An 8,468-nucleotide genomic window follows, 5' to 3' on the forward strand; every position below is an offset into this window, starting at 1 on the left:
GATCAGCCCTTCTGCTCTGTCTGGGGAACTGCCCGCTGGAAACTGGAGCAGCAATTTTCCTGGAAGAACCTCTTTCTGTGATTGTTTTCCCTCGCAATTCACCTACCCGTGCCCCTGGGGCTGCGGTAGGTTTCCCATCCCACTTCCTCATGTCCTCTCCGTGGTCACGCAGGTAAAACCATAGGGTGCCCCGTGGTGCGTACCCTTTATATTCTCTCTCTTGAGCAAAAGAACGCTGACTCCTAATAGCCGAGATACTGGTCCGTACAGGTGAGGAGTAGGACCTATCCTCTCTGAGTTGCTGGATCTCCCGGGACAGCTTCTCCACAGCCGAGATGAGGGAGGAAGAGAGACTTTCCTCATATTGCCGGAGTCGACTAGCCAATTCATCCACCGTTTGTTCCTCTCCATCTTTCCAGGTCATCACTGCCAATGAATTGGCGTGTGACGATGGTGCGCTCCTTATAAACTTCTGCCACATGGGTCGTGTGCACTTGACTTCATCTGGATCTTTGGATAGTTGTTCATTGTTCAGGTCATCATAAATCACCTCCAGCACAGCTAATTCTCTCAGAAACTCGATACCCTTCTCCATGGCGGTCCACTTGCTTGGGCGACATATGACATCTTCCTTAAAGGGATACCTTTCCTTCACGCTTGACAAGAGTCGCCTCCGAAGGCTGAGGACTCGTGTCCCTTTTCCAATCGCTTTGTCAATGCCCCCTTCCCTAGAAAGGGATCCCAGCTGCTTGGCTTCCCTACCCTCTAATTCCAGGCTACTGGCTCCATTATCCCAGCATCGGAGCAGCCAGGTGACAATACGCTCGCCTGGACGACGGCTGAAATCTTTTCGTGTATCTCGCAGCTCACTCAGGGATAGAGATCGGGTGGTCACTGCCTCGTTTATGAGTTCTTCCTCTTCTTCCTCCCCGATCAGCGGCCGGCTCTCCTCCTCCCGTTCTCGTGATGGCCCTTCTCCAGGGTAGTCTGCCTCGTACACTTCTTCCTCCAGTTCCCTTTTAGAAGAAGCTTCTTCCTCCCTTACTAAATGAGCCGACTTCCGCTTCCAAAATTTCTTCTTGTGTACAGGGGCGACTGATACCGGCACAGGCTGGTTCTTTGGTTCAGCCACAGGGCGTGTCGCCGGGGTCTGAGTGGCCACAGTGCCTGTCGTCGGGGTCTGAGTGGCCACAGGGCCTGTTGCCGGGGCCTGAGTGGCCACATTGCCTGTGGCCAGAGTCTGAGTAGCCGCAGAGCCTGTCACCGGGGTCTGAGTGGCTGCAGGGCCTGTTGCAGGAGTCTATGAGTAGCTGCAGTGCCTGGCGCCGGGGTCTGAGTGGACACAGGGCCTGTCGCTGGGGTCGAAGTGGCCGCAGGGCCTGTTGCCGGAGTCTGAGTGGCCGCAGTGCATGTCACTGGGGTCTGAGTGGCCACGGGGCCTGTTGCCAGGGTCTGAGTGGCCACAGGGCCAGTCGCTGGGGTCTGAGTGGCCACAGGGCCTGTTGCTGGGGTCTGAGTAGCCGTAGAGCATGTTGCTGGGGTCAGAGTGGCTGCAGAGCGTGTCGCCGGGGTCCGAGTGGCCGCGGGGCCTGTCACTGGGGTTGGAGTAGCCGCAGTGCCTGGCGCCGGGGTCTGAGTGGCCACAGGGCCTGTAGCTGGGGTCAGAGTGGCCGCAGGGCCTGTTGCCGGACTCTGAGTGGCCGCAGTGCATGTCATAGAATCATAGAATCATAGAATCATTGAGGTTGGAAAAGACCTCTAAGATCATCGAGTCCAACCGTCGACCCAACACCACCAGGCCCACTAAACCATGTCCCTAAGTGCCTCATCTACACGTCTTTTAAAAACCTCCAGGGATGGGGACTCCACCACTTCCCTGGGCAGCCTGTTCCAATGTTTCACCACTCTTTCAGTAAAGAAATTTTTCCTTACATCCAATCTAAACCTCCCCTGCCGCAACTTGAAGCCATTTCCTCTCGTCCTATCGCTTGTTACTTCGGAGAAAAGACCAACACCCACCTCGCTACAACCTCCTTTCAGGTAGTTGTAGAGCGCGATGAGGTCTCCCCTCAGCCTCCTTTTCTCCAGGCTGAACAGTCCCAGTTCCCTCAGCCGCTCCTCATGTCACTGGGGTCTGAGTGACCACGGGGCCTGTTGCCAGGGTCTGAGTGGCCACAGGGCCAGTCGCTGGGGTCTGAGTGGCCACAGGGCCTGTTGCTGGGGTCTGAGTAGCCGTAGAGCATGTCACTGGGGTCAGAGTGGCTGCAGAGCGTGTCGCCGGGGTCCGAGTGGCCGCGGGGCCTGTTGCGGGAGTCTATGAGTAGCTGCAGTGCATGTCGCTGGGGTCGGAGTGGCCGCAGGGCCTGTTGCCAGAGTCTGAGTAGCCGCAGAGCATGTCGCTGGGGTCTGAGTGGCCGCAGAGCCTGTTGCCGGAGTCTGAATGGCCACAGGGCCTGTCGCTGGGGTGTGAGTAGCCGCAGAGCATGTTGCTGGGGTCAGAGTGGCTGCAGAGCGTGTTGCCGGGGTCAGAGTGGCCACAGGGCCTGTTGCCGGAGTCTGAGTAGCCACAGTGCCTGTTGCCGGGGTCTGAGTGGCCGCGGGGCCTGTCGCCGGGGTCAGAGTGGCCGCAGGGCGTGTTGCCCGGGTCTGAGTGGCCGCAGGGCGTGTCGTTTTACCGTCAGATCCAGAGACCTTCTCTTCCCTTTGAGGGCACTGAATGGTGTTGAACAGGGCTCGGTAGGCATGGGCCAGGCCCCAGCACGTTGCAATGATCTGCATCTCTCTGGAGTTGCCAGGGTGACAGCATACTTTGTCCAAATATTCTCCTAACTTTTCAGGATTCTGCACTTGCTCAGGCGTGACGTTCCAAAACACTGGGGGTGCCCATTGGCCTAGGTGCTTGCCCATCTTGTCCCACACACCCTGCCACTCATAACTATTCAGCCTTGGGGCAGATCTCTGGATGATATTCTTAAATTGCTTACCAACTTTAGACAAAACCAAAACAATATTCCAAAGAAGTACCAATAGAAGTATCTTAACTACCCAAGGCTGTTCAAAATACTGAAAAGTTACTGTAACGAAGGAGGAAACATCATAGAAGAAGGTAGTGACACTGCCATTCTGTATTTCCTCCGTAAAAAAACGCTCAGAAATGTTACTGTAATTGCTAGTTGGCTCCACAAAATGGTATCCGTGGTACAGTAACGGCTTCATTGCGAAACTTACATACCACACTGAGGTCAAGGTCAATGTTCTAAAAACAAACCTCACAAGCGAGACATCACTAATCACTGCAGACCACAGCAAACTGCAAAAACCAACACCAATCTTTAACAAGTACAGCAAAAAAAGGAGCACGATGCAGATTACACAAATCCATAGTGAGAACAGAGACACCAACATTGTGACCCACAACTATTAACAGATACAAGTTCCTTAATACACTCCGGTTAATCTGTTATTATCTCAAACCCTTCGTGCCCCACGTTGGGCGCCAAAAAGGACTGTCGTGGTTTAACCTCAGTCGGCAACTGAGCACCACGCAGCCGCTCGCTCACTCCCCGTGCCCCCGGTGGGATGGGGGAGAGAATTGGAAGAGCACAGGTGACAAAAACTCGTGGGTTGAGATAAAAACAGTTTAATAATTGAAATAAAATGATAATCATAATAGTAATAATAATACACAAAGCAAGTGATGCACAGTGCAATTGCTCACCACCCGCCGACCGATGCCCAGCCAGTCCCCGAGCAGCGGCCCCCCCGGCCAGCTTTCCCCAGTTTATGTACTGAGCATGACGTCCCATGGTATGGAATGTCCCTGTGGCCAGTTTGGCTGTGCCCCCTCCCAGCTTCTTGTGCACCTCCAGCCTTCTCAGTCGGTAGAGCATGGGAAACTAAAAGTGGGTGCCGGACTCTTGTCCCAAGTAACAAGCGATAGGACGAGAGGAAATGGCCTCAAGTTGTGCCAGGGGAGGTTTAGATTGGACATGAGGAAAAATTTCTTCACCGCAAGGGTTGTCAAGCATTGAAACGGGCTGCCCAGGGAAGTGGTGGAGTCCCCATCCCTGGAGGTATTTAAAAGACATGTAGGTGTGGTGCTTAGGGACATGGTTTTGTGGTGGACTTGGCAGTGTTAGGTTAACGGTTGGACTCGGTGATCTTAAGGGTCTTTTCCAACCTAAATGATTCTATGGTTCTATGATTCAGTGAGAATGAATCCAAAATATAGCACCATGCAAGCTCCTGTGAAGAAAATTAACTCTAGCCCAGTCTTAACCAGTACACCAGGGCAGCTGTGAGTCGCTGAGCCAGGGTGGGGCCGAAGGCCAGGGCTGGCTGGCGGGCGTGCCTGTGATGCGCTCTGGCGCCTGTGACAGCACAGGGGACGAGTCACAGTGGGGGCGGCTCTAAGGGGCACCAGCAGGCAGCGCTGCCCCAGTACGGCCTGGGCCAGTGGTGAGTGCGCACGCGGCGGGAGGCCGGGCTGGACGAGGGCAGGGGCAGAAACACGGGCCCCCAGGGGGTGGGTTCTCAGCCTGCATCGAGGGCCCAGCCGCTCGCGGGAGCGCCTTGGGCAGGGAACGGTGCCGCCACCGCCGGGGCTGGTCGCAGGCCTTGCTGCCTCCCAGCTGCCTCGTCCCCTCTCCTACCTGCCCGCAGCTCCCTGCGGCTCCCGTCCCCGCTCCCCCCGCCGCCAGCTCCCTCCCTCTCAGCCCCACTGAACCCCTTCTCTCCCTCCTCCTGCAGGCCATGGCTGCCACAAAATTCCTCACCCTGCTTGTGCAAAGCATGATCCAGCACCCGCAGATGGTCGGTGATGAGCTGGATGAGGCCACGCGCGAGCGCATGCAGCAGCGTGCGGTGCAGCTGAGCCAGGAGATGAGTCAGCTGCTGCAGGAGCTGGAGCCGAGGCCCCAGGAGCAGAGGCCCCAGGAGCAGAGTGGCGTGGCCTGGGGAGCCCTGCTCTTTGCTGCCTTGCAGCAGTGGCAATTCTGGGCCGTTGCTGGAGCCCTGGTCCTGCTCTTTGGGCTCTGCCGGTGGCTCAGGAAAAGGAGCTGTCAGCCAGCCAGCAGCAGCAAGGCGGGCAGTTCCAGAAACAAGGCGGATAAGGAGGAGCAAGAAGAAAAGGCCGGTGTTGCACTGGTTGTGGGCAGGATTTCGGCCAAGCGTCTCCTGGACCAGCCAGAATCGTTCACAAGGGTGAAGGAGCTGGTGGATGAGCTTCTCCGCATGTGCCGAATACTCTCCAGGAATAGTTTCATGCCGCGACTGAAGCCAGCCATCAGCGTGGTCAGCGCCTTTGAAGGTTGGAGTCCCTTTGAGGATGATGCTGTCTACCGCCTGCTCGTGCCCCTGAAGCCCCGCCATGGGCACGCCTTCCACCTGGAGCTGGGCACCACGGGGGAGATGCCGGTGAGGAACTCCAGGCTCCGCGTGGAGCTGGAGTGCACCTGCACGAGGGAGCCGCTGGTGGAGGACATGCTGTGCTTCGTCCACCGCCCCAAGGAGGAGCTGAGGAAAAATCAGTGTCCCAGCCTCCTAGGCACCCTCTGCACCGGCCCCTACCTGGACCTGGAGAAAACCACCCGCTGGTTCCAGGTATTGGTCAAAGCAGCCTGGGTGGTTTTGACTCGGTCGAGACACTGCCGTCTAATAGTGCTGCCCTCCAGGCGCTCCTGCAAGCTCCGGCTGATGAACGCTTCCGATAGTAGTACCCTCCTGATTGAGATAATATTTGGGGTGCGGCAAGATGACTCAGACACCTTCCTGAGCATCGAGTAGGCAGAGGCAAGTGTTACCAGCAGCAGGACGTGGCCAGAGAGCTGTGCTATGGCAGAGGTGCCGTTCTTCAGGCACATGGCCAGGCCTGAAGACGCTCCCCGGGAAGCTGGTGCTGCCAGGCCGGCCACGCTGGACATGGAGAACACGCTGCTCATTCGGCAGAGGGAATTGCTGCCCCACCTCTCCTCCACAGCAAAAGCACACCCTGGGGAGTCAGACCCAATGCAGCTGAAGGGGCCATTGCAAGGAGCCTTGCAACAGAGACTCCCGTCACCACCTGGACAGCGACTGCCCCCGCCTCTTTGAGAGAGCCCACTCTCTCTGGGAGCTGTACCATGTGCAGAGATGTCAATAAATCACTTGTTTAACACGCAGACGCTGCGTCTGTGAGTGTCTGTGCATCACGTTGCTGGGGAACGTGGGCACAGGGTGCTGAGAGCTCAGCTGCCACAGAGTTGGGGAGCATTTTGCAGAAGCGCTGATGCAGTGGGCTCTGGTTTCAATGATTCACGGGCTTTGGCTTCCCAGGTGGTGTGGGTTAATCCCAGTAGGCAGCTTGGCATCACACAGCTGCTCAATCACCTTCCGCCAGTGGGATGGTGGAGAGAAGCTGAAGGGGAAAAGTGGGAAAACTTGTGGCTTGAGAGAGGACAGTGTAGTAGGTAAAGCAAAAGCTCCACGCCCCGGCAAAGCAAAACGAAGAATTCATTCACTACTCCCCCGGTCTGCTGAGCAGACGTGCCTTTTCGGGAAGCCTTCTGCCTCCCTGGGGCTCGGGTTGAAGACGTTACCAGGAAACTTCCGAGCCTTGTACGGCCCTCAGATTATTAGCCGCTTGTCGTGGTTTAACCTCAATCGGCAACTGAACACCACGCGGCCGCTCGCTCACTCCTCCCCCACCCCCGGTGGGGTGGGGGAGAGAATTGGAAGAGCACAGGTGACAAAAACTCGTGGGTTGAGATAAAAACAGTTCAGTAATTGAAATAAAATAATAACAACAACAACAACAACAACAACAATAATAATAATATGCAAAGCAAGTGATGCACAGTGCAATTGCTCACCACCCGCCGACCGATGCCCAGCCAGTCCCCGAGCAGCGGCCCCCCCGGCCAGCTTTCCCCAGTTTATGTACTGAGCGTGATGTCCCATGGTATGGAATGTCCCTGTGGCCAGTTTGGCTGTGCCCCCTCCCAGCTTCTTGTGCACCTCCAGCCTTCTCAGTCGGTAGAGCACGGGCAGCTGAAAAGTCCTTGGCTAGTGTAAGCACTGCTCAGCAACAACTAAAACATCGGTGCGTTATCAACATTGTTCTCATCCTAAACCCAAAACACAGCACTGTACCAGCTACTAGGAAGAAAATTAACTCTATCCCAGCCGAAACCAGGACACACAGTGACAATAACCTAGAAGGAGCTGAAGGGGACCGAGGACAATGCAGGCTGCATGGCCACGCAGCTGGGAAAGCGGCATCCTTGCTCAAGCAGGCCCCAAAGCAAGCAGATGGGCTGAGGAAACATGGCAGGGTTGTTGTGGGGGCTCCTCTGGTGACAGTCTCACCTGTGAAATGGGCTCCGTTTGCTGGCAGCTCGTGATCATGGAGGCTGCGGGCACAGGAGCAGGCAGAGAGCATCTCGTCTTCTTTCTAGGAGCTGCTGGGAACCCGGTCCCAGAGCAGCAACTGGCGGCGACAGTTATTTAAAAATGCACCTTTGATGCTGCCGCTGGAGCTGGCCACATTTTGCTGCCAGCAAATTGTGCGTTGGGAGGAACTGTGGAAAAAAAATCCACCAAGAATCTATGAATGTAATCTCTCGGGTGAAACTCCATCCCACTTGTAACCCAACTCAGCAGATGTTAATGCCCTGTCCCTGCATTCACATTCCCATCAGAGCCATTTTCCCCAGACAATGGCCGCCTTTGCCCTGGTAGACACAGAAAGTAGGCATTTCCTCAGAGGAAGTTAATTTGGATTTTTAGACACACAAAAAAAAAAAATAGGAAGAGTGGGAAAGAAAATCTTTCCAGTAATCTGGGAAAGTGTCGTGGTTTAACTCAGCTAAACCTTTTAACTAGTCTATGCCAAGGATGCACGGAGCATCTGGGCCAGTCACAATGGGGTGCTTCTGCCACCCATTCCCAGTTAGACTTACTTCGGCTTCCAACACAGTTAGCTGTTGGGATCCCCCCGTCACCCCAGAAATACAGATGGGTTCTGCCCCTATGTAGCTTGATGGTATTAGGGTACACTGTGCACCAGTGTCCACTAGAGCCTTATACTTCTGTGGGTGTGATGTGCCAGGCCACCGAATCCAGACAGTCCAGTAAACCCGGTTGTCCCTTTCCTCCCCCTGGCTGGAGGCAGGGCCCTTCTGATCCTCATCACAGTACTCGTTTCTCATTTCTTGTACATACGAGTCAGAAGTTTCTTCATTAAGATCAGGAGTAAGATCAGCCCTTCTGCTCTGTCTGGGGAACTGCCCGCTGGAAACTGGAGCAGCAATTTTCCTGGAAGAACCTCTTTCTGTGATTGTTTTCCCTCGCAATTCACCTACCCGTGCCCCTGGGGCTGCGGTAGGTTTCCCATCCCACTTCCTCATGTCCTCTCCGTGGTCACGCAGGTAAAACCATAGGGTGCCCCGTGGTGCGTACCCTTTATATTCTCTCTCTTGAGCAAAAGAACG

General features: G+C 55.5%; 1 pseudogene; it reads left to right on the top strand.

Moving 5' to 3' along the window:
• Positions 1 to 4,235: 4,235 nt before the first annotated feature.
• Positions 4,236 to 5,784, top strand: LOC143163876 (inositol 1,4,5-trisphosphate receptor-interacting protein-like 1; annotated as a pseudogene).
• Positions 5,785 to 8,468: the final 2,684 nt, after the last annotated feature.

This window comes from Aptenodytes patagonicus, chromosome 7 (assembly GCF_965638725.1).
Source record: "Aptenodytes patagonicus chromosome 7, bAptPat1.pri.cur, whole genome shotgun sequence".
NCBI classification, from domain to species: Eukaryota; Metazoa; Chordata; class Aves; order Sphenisciformes; family Spheniscidae; genus Aptenodytes; species Aptenodytes patagonicus.